Source organism: Bos indicus, chromosome 10, assembly GCF_029378745.1.
Source record: "Bos indicus isolate NIAB-ARS_2022 breed Sahiwal x Tharparkar chromosome 10, NIAB-ARS_B.indTharparkar_mat_pri_1.0, whole genome shotgun sequence".
Taxonomy (NCBI): Eukaryota; Metazoa; Chordata; class Mammalia; order Artiodactyla; family Bovidae; genus Bos; species Bos indicus.
In genome coordinates, this window is record NC_091769.1 from 12829159 (window position 1) to 12842963 (window position 13805).

At 46.7% G+C, this 13805-nt stretch overlaps 1 protein-coding gene across 10 annotated transcripts in view; it reads right to left on the reverse strand.

Annotated features, from left to right (window-relative positions):
• MEGF11 (multiple EGF like domains 11) overlaps positions 1-13805 on the reverse strand; it is a 392757-nt gene that overhangs the window by 51824 nt on the left and 327128 nt on the right. The window lies entirely within an intron of this gene.

Consider the following 13805-nt stretch of genomic DNA (forward strand, 5'->3'; position numbering starts at 1 on the left):
CAGACATATAGAACAATGGAACAGAATAGAGAGCACAGAAATAAAACCACACACCTATGGACAATTAATTTTTGACAAAGGAGGCAAGAATACACAATAAGGGAGAGATAGTCTCTTCAAGCGCAGTTGGAAAAGTTGAACCACCACATGTAAATCAATGAAGTTAGAACACACCTTTACACCATACACAAAAGTAAACTCTAAAAGGCTTAAAGACTTAAATAAGAAAAAGCACCATAAAGCTCCTAAAAGCATAGGCAAAACATTCTCTGACATAAGTCATACCAGTGTTTTCTTAGATCAGTTTCTCAAGGTAATAGAAATAAAAGCAAAAACAAACAAATGGGACCTAAGCAAATTTATAAGCTTTTGCACAGCAATGGAAACCATAAACAAAATGAAAAGACAAGTCATGAACTGGGGTAAAATATTTGCAATGATATGACCAATAAGGGTTTACTTTCCAAAATATACAAACAACTCATATAATTTGATAACAATAACAACAAAATCCAACTCAATAGAAAAATGGGCAGAAGAGCTAATAGACATTTTTCCAAAGAAGACATACAAATGGCCAATGAGCACATGAAAAGATGTTCATCATTGCTAATTATTACAGACGTGCGAATCAAAAGTATAATGAGGTACTGCTTCACACTTGTCAGAATAGCCATCATTAAAAAGTCTACAAATAATAAATACTGGAGAGAGTATGGAGAAAGGGAACCACTTTATACTGTTGGTGGGAATGTAAGTTGGTGCGGTTGCCATGGAAAATAGCATGGAGGTTTCACAGAAAACTAAAAATAGAGTTGCCATATGAGCCAGCATTTCTACTCCTGGGCATATACCCAGACAAAACTGCAGTTCAAAAGTTATATGCACCCCTATGTTCACAGCAGCACTATTTACAATAGCCAAGACATGGAAATAACATAAATGTCCATCTACAGATGAATGGATAAGATGTGATTGTGTATACATATAATGGAACCCAGCTATTAAAAAGAATGAAATAATGCCATTTGCAGCAACATGGATGGGCCTAGACATCATCGTACTAAGTGAAGCAAGTCAGAAAGAGAAAGACAAATACCATATAATATCATTTATATTTGGAATCTAAATATGACACAAATGAACATTTCTATGAAGCAGAAACAGACTCACTGGCAGAGAGAGACAACAGAGAGAACCTCTTGGTGCTTGCCAAGGGGGAGGGGTAAGGGAAGGAAGGACTGGGAGTTTGGGAACAGCAAACTATTATACGTAGGATGGATAAACAGCAAGGTCCTACTCTCTAGCACAGGAACCTACATTCAATATCCTGTATAAACCATAATGGAAAATAATATGAAAAAAAATACACCTATATATGTATACAACTGAGTCACTTTGCTATACAGCAGAAATTAACACAACATTATAACTCAACTATACTTCAATAAAGGCTTTTTAAAAATTTAAAAAATAGACAAAGGCAGGTCCCCAAGAGCAGGCAAGTGCCTGAGTGTCCCAACCTATTTTTGGAATACCCCTCCCCTGAAGGCAGGAGTCTGGTCTACTCCCTTCTGTTTAAGAGAGGTTGAGAGTCCAGACTCAGGCAAATCCCATGGCTTATTGATTGTGGAAGCATTTTTTTTAAAGTTACAGAATGAATGCAGAGAAAGTAAAGCTGAAGCCTGAGAGGCTTCTACTGGTGAACAAAAAGAAATGGAGGTGGGAAAGGGTGCCTGTACTGCTCATTCGCTGGGTTGGGAAGATCCCCTGGAGGAGGGCACGGCAACCCCACTCCAGTATTCTTGCCTGGAGAATCCCATGGCGAGAGGAGCCTGGCAGGCTACAGTCCACAGTGTCGCAAAGAGTTGGACAGGACTGAAGCGACTTAGCACACACACACGCAGTGTCGAAGCTGTCCATCCTTTCCATCCCCAACTCTATAAATTGTTCAAGTCTTTATGATGCTGCTTTCCTCCAGATTTTTCTGGGCCCCAGAGGTGTCTCAGACAAGTTCTCATAGAATTCATCATCACTACACATAATATGGGCCTGGGTGTGCTCCTCCTGTAAGAACTTGAGGCCGCACGGAGGCAGGTTTGACGGGAGCTCAGTTTAGACCTCTTTGCAGGCAGGGATAAGGTGGCTTCCAGCTTTGGGCAGAGGCTGTCTGGGGTTAAAAGCCAGAGGGAAAAGAGGGCAGTGAGGCCTCAGAGGGAGACAGGCCAGGAGAGGTTCATCCTGGCAGCATTTGTCTGGGGAGTGGCTGGGTCTTGGGTTTGAGAGCTGAGATGCTCAGAGTTATGTAACCTTGCCATGACTGTGTCCTCGTGTGTAAAACGGCAACAGTAGCATTTAATCTCAGAGGGCTGTGGGAACACCTGTGGTGATGGATGTGGGAGCGTGTTGTAGTGGAAGCACTAAAACAGATGAGTGTCATGGTGATGACTGGGTGCTCCATCCATACCACTGCCTGGGAAATTAACACTTCCCCTCAGCTCCCTGTCAGGTGCCCGGTTGCCCTATAGAGGTTTTTTCAAAATAGGTTTATCGATTTGCTTATTTTTGGCTATTCTGGGTCTTTGTTGCTGCACACATGTTTTCTCTAGCTGCAGTGAGCAGGCGCTACTTTCTAGCCGCGCGCACGGGCTCCTCATTGTGACTTTTCTTGTTGCGGAGCACAGGCGGTAGGGCACCTGGGCTTCAGTAGTTGTGCATGGGCTCCAGAGCACAGGCTCAATAGTCGTGGCTCGTGGGTTTAGTTGCCTTGAGGCATGTGGGTTCTTCAGGATCAAATCCATGTCTTCTGGACTGGCAGGAGGATTCTTTACCATGGAGCCACCAGGGAAGCCCTGCCCTAGAGTGCGACACCACTTCCTAACTCGGCTTGCGTGGCTGGAGCGCCCTGAGGCCGCGGTTCAGGTCTCCTCCCAGTGAGGGGCAGCAAAGGTGACTCTGGGTTTGCCCACAGGAGATGCAGGTCAGCGGCAGAAGGCTGATCAAGCCAGTGGGCTCTGGAACTTGACTACTAAATTCAGGTCCTGGCTCTGACACTTACGGGACCTTGGGCAACTTCTTCTTTTCAGCATTATTGGGGGCAAAATGAACAAACTTTTTGCAAGTCATTCACCAGCCTGTGTCTCAGTTTCCCTATCTGCAAAAATGGGATTATAATAGTACTTTCTTCTGAGGGTAGGGGTGATGATTAAGTAAATTAACACACATAGTGTTCTTAGGATAGTGTCTGACCCAGAGGAACTGCTATAAAAGCTTTAGGCATTTTGACTGTTACTTGCAGCTGAATATGAACCTAAGCCCGCTGTAGATGGGAGGAAAGAAACTTAAGACTGGGCTTCCCTGATGGTCCAGTGGTTGAGACTTTGCCTGCCAGTGCAGGGGACACGGGTTCAATCCCTGGTCCAGGAAGATCCCACATGCCGAGGAGCCACCAAGCTCAAGTACCACAACTACTGAGCTTGCATGCCTAGAGACTGCTCCACAACAAGAGAAGCCGCTACAATGAGAAGCCCTCACCACAAGCAGAGAAAATCTGCGTGTAGCAGCCAAGACCCAGCACAGCTAAAAATAAGTTAATTAAAAAAAAGAAATTTAAGATTTACCTGCTCTGTGCCACTTTGGTATTGATTGTCCTGTTTCATCCTCATACCAGCCTAGAAGGTACTCCATGCATGAGGTGAGCAGAGGGAGGCTCAAGAGGTGATCCTGCTGGTGAGCTGGTGACCCAGTTGGCGAGCATCAAGGCTGAGATTCAGACTCAGGTTCCCTGACTCACAGCCCATGCTCTCTCTACTCAGCCGGCAGCCTCCACTGAAGGACCATAGGGAGTGATGGGAACCAGCATCTACCGGACACCTACTGCGTGCTGGGTCCCTAGACCGTGATGTCGCCATCTCCCCACACAGGGGGTGAAGGTCAGGCGCTGCGCCTTGCTGTCACAGCCCTGCTCAGGACTGCTGCGACTCCCTCTTGCCTGCCCGTGCTCACCTGGCAGGGCCCAGCCTTCTCAGCTCCCACTCTTTCCTTTGCACTCCCTAACCTCTGCTCCCTTGGGCCATCTTTGTCAAAGGCAGAGCCACTTGGGCCTCACTCCCTGGGCTTGTCTCAGGGAAATCATACTCAGAACTTTTAGGAGAGGGGAGAACAATTATTTAGTAGTGTTTTTGGAGAGAACTTTTGAGTTTTGTTTTGTTTTCATTTACTCCCAATGTTAGTCTTCCTGTTAGCCCTACCTTAATTTATTCAAGACCTTTTTCTGCAACATCTTTCATTTTCCAGACATAATCACATCTCTGGCAGGAATCCCTTCCCCTCCTGGGGTCCATAATTACTCCTGCAGATGGATTATTGGTGCTAATGACTTAGCGAGGAGATGGCTGGGGAGCAGCCAGGCTGGGTGGGGCTTTGGAGCGTCAGAGCCGCATAGCAGGAGGGGAGTGGCTCCTCCTTTGTTCCAGACCCGAAGCCTTGGTGAGGGTGTCGGTGTGGGCCCCGGGCCCACTGCTATCCCTCACACCTCTGGGTGACACCCCTGGCGTTGCTTCCAGCCTTCTCGACGATGTGTCTCATCTCAACTTCACCCCAGACCAAAGATACTAGGAGCAGAGTTTGTGCCCCAATTTGCGGAAGACGAAGTTAAGACACAGAGAGGTTAAGGGACTTGGGAAGAGTCAAACAGCAGGGAGGTGGAGCCAGGGGGACCAGTTCTCAGTCCCAGTCTGTCTCCGCTCAGCACCGACTTCCCGCTTCCTGCACGGCTGTCCTGAGGCGAGCTTGGCCTCAGAGCCCTAAGCCTGGGTTCTAGGCCCAGCTTGAGGTTCTCATAGGTCAGGTCTCATAACTGCTCTGAACTTGGGTTTCCTCATCCGTGAGACACAGACCCCCATACTGGCCTGGCTTTCCTCACGGGAGAGCCGTGAGGATTAACAAGCTTAGGGGGGACAGCTAGCTGGGTAAAGTACCGCCCCACAGGAAGGGAGGGGTATGAAGGTGTCAGCCATTTGCCCTTGACGACAATGGGCAGGAAGTCACTAGGCTCCAACTGTGAAATAAAGCGGCTGGGGTTGTCCTGCATCCTGGGAAAGGCCTGAGGGAGCATCAGAGCTAACTCTTTACCACAGATCCACAGCCCTCTCCTCTCCAGATAACTTTCGGTTGCCATTCAAAGTGCAGGTTCTGAGTTCAAACAGCTATAGACTCAACTCCTGGAGGCCACTAACCAACTACAAAAGTTGCTTCAGCTCTCTGAGCCTCAGTTTTTCCATCTCCAAAATGGGGATCCTAACATCCCCTACCTTTAGGGTTGCTGTAAATATTAAATAAAATGATGTATGAGAAAACAAGAGAGCCTGGCCTAGGGCCTGCCACACTGCCTCGGTGCTCCAAATGTGGGCCACTACCACCCCACCCCACCATCCACTTCCTCCACACCTTTCGGGGAAGCTCCTCTGACTCATGGCCCAGCCACACCCACCCTCCGGAGTCTGTGGGTGGCCAGGAGTGGGAGCTGGCAGGGGAAGAAACCGCATCACTTCAGAAGTGAAAGTGTTAGTTGCTTAGTCATGTCTGACTCTTTGCAAGCCTATGGACTGTAGCCTGCCGGGGTCCTCTGTCCATGGAATTCTCCAGGCAAGAAGTGGGTAGCCATTCCCTTCTCCAGAGACTTGGACAAAAGGAAAACTGGGAGTGTTTAAGGCCTGTTTAGGGATACCGGCACCCCACTCCGGTACTCTTGCCTGGAAAATCCCATGGACGGAGGAGCCTTGAAGGCTGCAGACCATGGGGTCGCTGAGGGTTGGACACGACTGAGCGACTTCACTTTCACTTTCATGCATTGGAGAAGGAAATGGCAACCCACTCCAGTGTTCTTGCCTGGAGAGTCCCAGGGACGGGGGAGCCTGGTGGGCTGCCGTCTCTGGGGTCGCACAGAGTCGGACATGACTGAAGCGACTTAGCAGCAGCAGCAGCAGACCTGCCCCAATAGCTTCTGCTGCACTGAGAGAGTTGCAGGCACTAGGCCTGAGACCCAAGTCTCAGGTCCAGACCCTGGTCCTGAGGGCAGTGATGGAAACATGAGGAGCACGGCAGGGAGAAGGTAGTATGACATGGGGATTGTTTATTTTTTTTAGAACAGAAGAGTCAGCAGCTTTCCCTAATAAGGCCACAAACCATAGAGTCCCAGAGGGGGAAGGTTGGACTCAGCCTTTGTGACATAAAACCAGTTTTCTCTATTTTGCTCTGTGGATTAATTGCCAACATGATTTAACATGCTGGAGATTCCCCCATCCCTCCCTGCCCTGGGAAACATCAGTAGGTGTCTGCTGTGGGGACAGCAAACTCATGAGACAGAGGCGAAGGTGGAAAAAGCATCAGATTGGGAGATATGTCACTTGCATCACATCCCAGGTCCGCCAGTGATTTGCTGTGTGACCTAAGATAAGTCACTTGCCCTGTCTGGACCTCGGTTTATAAAATAAGAGGGTGCGCTAGGGAAGCACTGATCATTCTTTCAACTCTGCCACTGTGAAGGCTAATTCCTGTTTTGTGCTCACACGGACAGGAAGGGCAGGTGTGTTTAACCCATTTAAGAGACAGGAAGCTGGGGCTCAGAGAGGCTGAATACGTTGCCTAAGGTCACACAGCTACTGAGCAGCAGACTTAAGATTCCAATCCAGACCTGTCTGACCCCATAGTCCATGCCCTTTGCCTCCAGTAAACAGAAGGAACCTCAGCAACTACTTGTTGAACATTCAGTACCCGCCAGGCTTTTTCCTAAGCATCATGCCCATTTTATCTAATCCAATCCTAAAAATAATTCTAGAACATAATACCATTATTTCCCTTGCTTTATAGATGAAAAAACTAAGGCTTGAGAAGCATAAATAACAGGGCCAAGGCCACTCAGCAGATGACTACAGAGCTAGGGTTTGAGTACTGGACAATGTGTGTGTGTGTGTATATTTATATTTTTGGATCATTCTGCTATTTCCCTGTGCTCCTCTGCTCACAGACACATGGCAGCTAGAGGGTAAATTCTTCATCCCCAGCTCAGCATCCAGGAAAACCTTTTAGTGTAATAATTAGGAAGCTAGTCAACGGTGGGGGGCAGGGGATGAGAAGCTAGTTTCCTAGGCATAGGGCTAATCGTCTGCAGACCTCCGTTTGATGAAGAACAAAACAATTACAACAGGAAATGCACATACATTATACACATGTCACCTGGCTCTAATTTTCAGTCAACCTTCTTTTCTGGCTCTGTAGCTGCCCTTGGTCCCTAGTTTCAGCTCAGGAGCCATACAAGAGGCAGACACACACTTTACCCAGCTGGTGGGGGCTGTGTGTGCACAGGGGGATGGTGACGTCTTTAAAGGACATAGGAAACCTCAGAGGAAAATTCAATCAATGCTCCACTGATCTGGATTTCCGTAATTCTCATCCCCCTCCTGCCTTCACTGGCCTGAGCGGCTGAGGTTTGCATATGACCTACCGACAGCACAGAGAAAGGGGAGAAAAATGGGGAAACGAGTTTGTTCATTTGGGTGATGGAGTACCCGTTCCCCTTGCCAGCATGCAAGGTTCAATAACAGCAGACAGGGCTTCAAAAAATTGCAGCATAAATAGATGAGCCCTTTAAGGTAATAGAAATTCTGTCATCCAGGGGAGAAATATAGGCCTTGAGTCCCAGGGGAGGGGACACCAGGCCCCCCTCCCCTACCTCCCACACTCCCCGTCCCCATTATAGCCTGAGCTGAAACAGAGCATCTGTGTGAGGAATGACCAGAAGGTCCCTTATCTCCCAGCCACACGGGTTCGATGGGGGGGAGAAGGTCTGGGAAATCAAGTCTTTGTAGCTCTGTCAGTGACCTCACAGGCTGTTCACTCCAGGCACTAACATGGCAGCAATTAGTTTTAGAGCAGCAGAGAAGGCTTCATCAGGCTGGCCACCTAGGTGAGGCCTTAATTAAGGAAAGCTGGTCAACGGAGGAGCATGGAGGGGCTGAGGAGCCGGTCTTCTCCCTGCTGTGATGAGAAAGTCTATTCTTGGTTCTGCGGTTGTCCCTGGGAACCCTGGAGCCCTTGGGAACCCTGCCGCTCCCAGCCAGGAGGAAGTTTCAGCTCTGCTCTTCCTCTCACTTCCATTTCCACCTGTACCCCCAACAGGGGACTCTGGCCAGGACCAGTCAACCTCTTCAGGTGGGGGACCCCTTTGGATAAATAACAACAAAAATAACATTGGCAGCATCCACAACAGTGGTGGTGAAAATAGCTAATATTGTTGAAGGATGACTAATATGCCAGGTATTCTAGTTATTTTATATGTATGAATTAATTTAACCAGCCCAGTAACTCACTGGACTTTATTATTATTACCCTTTCACATATGAGAAAACAGAGGCATGGAAAGGTTGTATGTTGCCCAAGGTCACACAACTAATACTCAGCAAAGCTGGTATTTAAAGGCAGAGAATCTCCCTCCAGCATCTCTGAGTAACATCACTCTACTGTATTGCTAAGGTAGGAACTTGCATCATTTGCCCAGTGAACCTGGAATTGATGTTGGGGGCTAGCTGCTCCAGTCCCCCCTGCAGCTACCTGTTTATCTGATGTGCAGAGAAGCCCAAGGGTAGACTTAAGCTCCCACCCTGCGGGCAAGCCCCTTTGGAAATGCCATGCATTTCCTTCCTATAAAGGTCAGTTCTGGAGCTTCTGCTACGGGCATTTCATCACTCTTTCCAAGATTTTTTTTCATTTCAAAGTGTACTGAGCAAGATATTCATGCGGTAGGCATGCACGGGGGAAGACAGTAGGAGGCTAGAGGGATTCAGACTCTGAGCCATGTGCTGTGGGAACAGAGGAGATGGAAGGGTTAATTCTAAAGTGAGGAATATTCAGGGAACACCTTGTGGAAAAGGCAGTCTTTGACTTTAGCCTGAGAGGCTGAGAAGGATTTTCATAGACTGAGATAAGGACAGTGGAGAGGGTGTTCCAGGAAGATGGAAAAGCTTGAAAAAATGGCATAGGCGGAGTCCTGAAGCAGACATTGTGTTTGGGGAAAGTGAATGCGTGTGGCCACAGTGCAGACTTGTGGCAGGTAGCAGATGAGGTTAGGGTGAACTAACTAGTTTTAAGGGCAAGTTACAAGGACTGGAGTTTGACCTTTATTTGGTGGGTAATGAGAAGCCATGGAGAGGGGTGATGGGACCCCCAACTTCCAAGTGGCTCAACGACAATTCCAAGACTCTCCCCTGACTTTGTGAATCATCCCTCACTTGGACAGTCCCAGGACTCTGCCACCTTGAGGCTCCTGACATGTGACCCTCACTCTACATTCCCTGCCCCCGTTGACCCCCCCCCGCCCCGTGCTCTGGCTGGGTAAAGACCCCAGGTTCTAAACAGGCAAGAACTCACAGGAACTGTCCAAGGTGCTGAACCAAGGCCACACCCAATTTTAAACACTGGCATTTTAATGATTAGCTCCTACACCATTGTTTTTGTCCAGTGGAGAACTTCATTTCCATTTTACAGATGAGAAATGGAAGCTTCCAAAGTGATATGAACCAGAGCTAGAAACTTTGTTTCTTGTCTTTCAGCCCAGGGCTCTTTCCTTTCACTCTGCAGCCCCAATGTAGTACAGCAATTCATAGCCCAAGTGAGTCCATTGCTGCTGCCAAGCTAACATGTAAAACACCCAGACTCTCTTCCCACTTCTATCCCTATGTTCATTTCCCTAAGCATTGAAATGTATGTCCATGCAGCAGTGCATCCTGAGACTGACCATTCAGGGTAACCCACAGGTGCTTGAATGGACCTGCTTGGGACAGCAGCTGTGCATATGTATGGTTCTGTTGCATTGAGAATCCCTGGGCATAACTCATCCTGACATTCTCCTTCGAAGGGAGTGCTGGGCTTGAGGGAAGCAATGTTTCCCGACACTCTCATAGTTCACCAGTAATTACTGGGCCTCTACTGCGTTTTAGGCACTAAGCCATGAACTTCCCATTTGAAGATTCTCACTCTCATGGTTAAGTCTCCCCTGAATAGTTGAGGAAATTCAGATGTAGGCAAGATAAGTGACCTACTAATAGGCATAGTAGGGATTGGAGCGCCAAGATTTGAACCCAAATTTGCATAGTTCCATGGTGACCCATCAATCAAAGTCCATCATCTAATAGAGGAGAGTTGTGGTGGCTCCCACCACTGCGGGGTTTGTGATCCTGCACAAGTCACACATCCTGTTTGAGCTTCAGCTCATTCTAAAGCTGAAGAAGGTGAAAGTCCACTTCTGTAGGGTGCTTGTGAGGAACAGAGGTGAAGCATGTGGCGGGTACTCAGTAAGTGTTTGCTGCGAATGCGAATATAACTATCATTGGGCACAAGCTCTGGGAAGGCTGGATGGGCATCCATAACCCCACCAACTCCTCAAGTTCTCGGCAGAGAAAATATCCAGTGTTATGGGAAGGAAGGAGAAAGAGTGTGAGGACCAGAACACCCCAAGTGCCAGATGGGCTTGTTTCTGCCCCATATTCTTATGGCCTCAAGGGGTGGGGACCACCTGGCTGGATCAGTCATGTTATTGGGCTCTCAGAGGTGGTTCAGTACTCCTTACCCCTCATGTTTATGATAAGCCTGGGGCCATTCTCAGCCCTCAGAGACTCTGTCTTCACAAACATATTCCAACATTCTCCCTTGGCAAGAAGAGCTCTGGTGGGAGAGGACAGCTGAGGATATGGCCTCACACCCATTGCCACACTGGCTACTCACACCCAATAGACAGGACTAATGCAACTCTCACCTTGCAGATGAGGAAACTGAGGCCCAGCAAGGTAAAGCAACATGTCCAAGGTTACTGAGCCAAGGCTCAATGTCTCCCAACTCTCAGAAAAGGGCTTTTTTTTTTTTTTAATGAGTCTCATCATACAAAATTCCAGGCTGGATGAAGCACAAGCTGGAATCAATATTGCTGGGAGGAATATCAATAAACTCAAATATGCAGATGACACCACCCTTACAGCAGAAAGTGAAGAAGAACTAAAGAGCCTCTTGATGAAAGTGAAAGAGGAGAGTGAAAAAGTTGGCTTAAAACTCAACATTCAGAAAACTAAGATCAAGGCATCTGGTCCTGTCACTTCATGGCAAACAGATGAGGAAACAATGGAAAAAGGGACAGACTTTATATTTTTGGGCTCCAAAATCACTGCAGATGGTGACTGCAGCCATGAAATTAAAAGACATTTGATCCCTGGAAGAAAAGCTATGACCAACCTAGACAGCAGATCAAAAAGAAGAGATATTACTTTGCCAACAACGATCCATTTAGTCAAAGCTATAGTTTTTCTGGTAGTCACATATAGATGTGAGAGTTGAACTATAAAGAAAGCTGAGTGCTGAAGAATTGATGGTTTTGAACTGTGGTGTTGGAGAAGACTCTTGAGAGTCCTTTGGACTGCAAGGAGATCCAACCAGTCCATCCTAAAGGAAATCAGTCCTGAATATTCATTGGAAGGACTGATGCTGAGGCTGAAACTCCAAAACTTTGGCCACCTGATGCAAAGAACTGACTCATTGGAAAAGACCTTGATGCTGGGAAAGATTGGTAAGTGGAAGGAGAAGGGGTTGACAGAGGATGAGATGGTTGGATGGCATCACTGACTAGAAGGACATGAGTTTGAGCAAGCTCCAGGAGTTGGTGATGGACAGGGAAGCCTGGTGTGCTGCAGCCCATGGGGTTGCAAAGAGTCAGATACGGCTGAGTGACTGAACTGAACTGAATGAGTCTCAAATTAATTGCCCATCCTAAAACTCTTTCCCTTGGTATCTCTAATTTTCTTGAAGACATCTCTAGTCTCCCATTCTGTTGTTTTCCTCTATTTCTTTGCACTGATCGCTGAGGAAGGCTTTCTTATCTCTCCTTGCTATTCTTTGGAACTCTGCATTCAGATGCTTATATCTTTCCCTTTCTCCTTTGCTTTTTGCTTCTCTTCTTTTCACAGCTATTTGTAAGGCCTCCTCAAAGAGCCATTTGCTTTTTTGCATTTCTTTTCCGTGGGGATGGTCTTGATCCCTGTATCCTGTACAATGTCATGAACCTCTGTCCATAGTTCATCAGGCACTCTGCCTATCAGATCTAGTCCCTTAAATCTATTTCTCACTTATACTGTATAATCATAAGGGATTTGATTTAGGTCATACCTGAATGGTCTAGTGGTTTCCCCCACTTTCTTCAATTTAAGTCTGAATTTAGCAATAAGGAGTTCATGATCTGAGCCACAGTTAGCTCCTGGTCTTATTTTTGCTGACTGTATAGAGCTTCTCCATCTTTGGCTGCAAAGAATATAATCAATCTGATTTTGGTAATGACCATCTGGTGATGTCCATGTGTAGAGTCTTCTCGTGTGTTGTTGGAAGAGAGTGTTTGTTATGACCAGTGTGTTCTCTTGGCAAAACTCTATTAGCCTTTGCCCTGCTTCATTCTGTACTCCAAGGCCAAATTTGCATGTTACTCCAGGTGTTTCTTGACTTCCTACTTTTGCATTCCAGTCCCCTATAGTGAAAAGGACATCTTTTTGGGGTGTTAGTTCTAAAAGGTCTTATCGGTCTTCATAGAACTGTTCAACTTCAGCTTCTTCAGTGTTACTGGTTGAGGCATAGGCTTGGATTACCGTGATATTGAATGGTTTGCCTTGGAAACGGACAGAAAAATGTCAGAAAAAATTCTGTCATTTTTGAGATTGCCTCCAAGTACTGCATTTCAGACTCTTTTGTTGACCATGATGGCTACTCCATTTCTTCTAAGGGATTCCTGCCCACAGTAGTAGATATAATGGTCATCTGAGTTAAATTCACCCATTCCAGTCCATTTTAGTTCGCTGATTCCTAGAATGTCAGCGTTCACATTAGACATTAGAGACACCAAGGGAACATTTCATGCAAAGATGGGCTCAATAAAGGACAGGAATGGTATGGACCTAACAGAAGCAGAAGATATATTAAGAAGAGGTGGCAAGAATACACAGAAGAACTGTACAAACAAGAGCTTCACAACCCAGATAATCACGATGGTGTGATCACTCACCTAGACCCAGACATCCTGGAATGTGAAGTCAAGTGGGCCTTAGGAAGCATCACTACAAGCAAAGCTAGTGGAGGTGATGGAATTCCAGTGGAGCTATTTCAAATCCTGAAAGATGATGCTGTGAAAGTGTTATACTCAATATGCTAGCAAATTTGGAAAACTCAGCAGTGGCCACAGGACTGGAAAAGGTCAGTTTTCATTCCAATCCCAAAGAAAGGCAATGCCAAAGAATGCTCAAACTACCACACAATTGCACTCATCTCATACGCTAGTAAAGTAATGTTCAAAATTCTTCAAGCCAGGCTTCAGCAATACGTGAACCGTGAACTTCCAGATGTTCAAGCTGGTTTTAGAAAAGGAAGAGGAACCAGGGATCAAATTGCCAACATCTGCTGGATCATTGAAAGAGCAAGAGAGTTCCAGAAAAACATCTGTTTCTGCTTTATTGACTACACCAAAGCCTTTGACTATGTGGATCACAATAAGCTGTGGAAAATTCTGAAACAGATGGGAATGCCAGACCACCTGACCTGCCTCTTGAGAAATTTGTATGCAGATCAGGAAGCAACAGTTAGAACTGGACATGGAACAACAGACTGGTTCCAAATAGGAAAAGGAGTATGTCAAGGCTGTATATTGTCACCCTGCTTATTTAACGTATATGCAGAGTACATAATGAGAAACGCTGGGCTGGAAGAAGCACAAGCTGGAATCA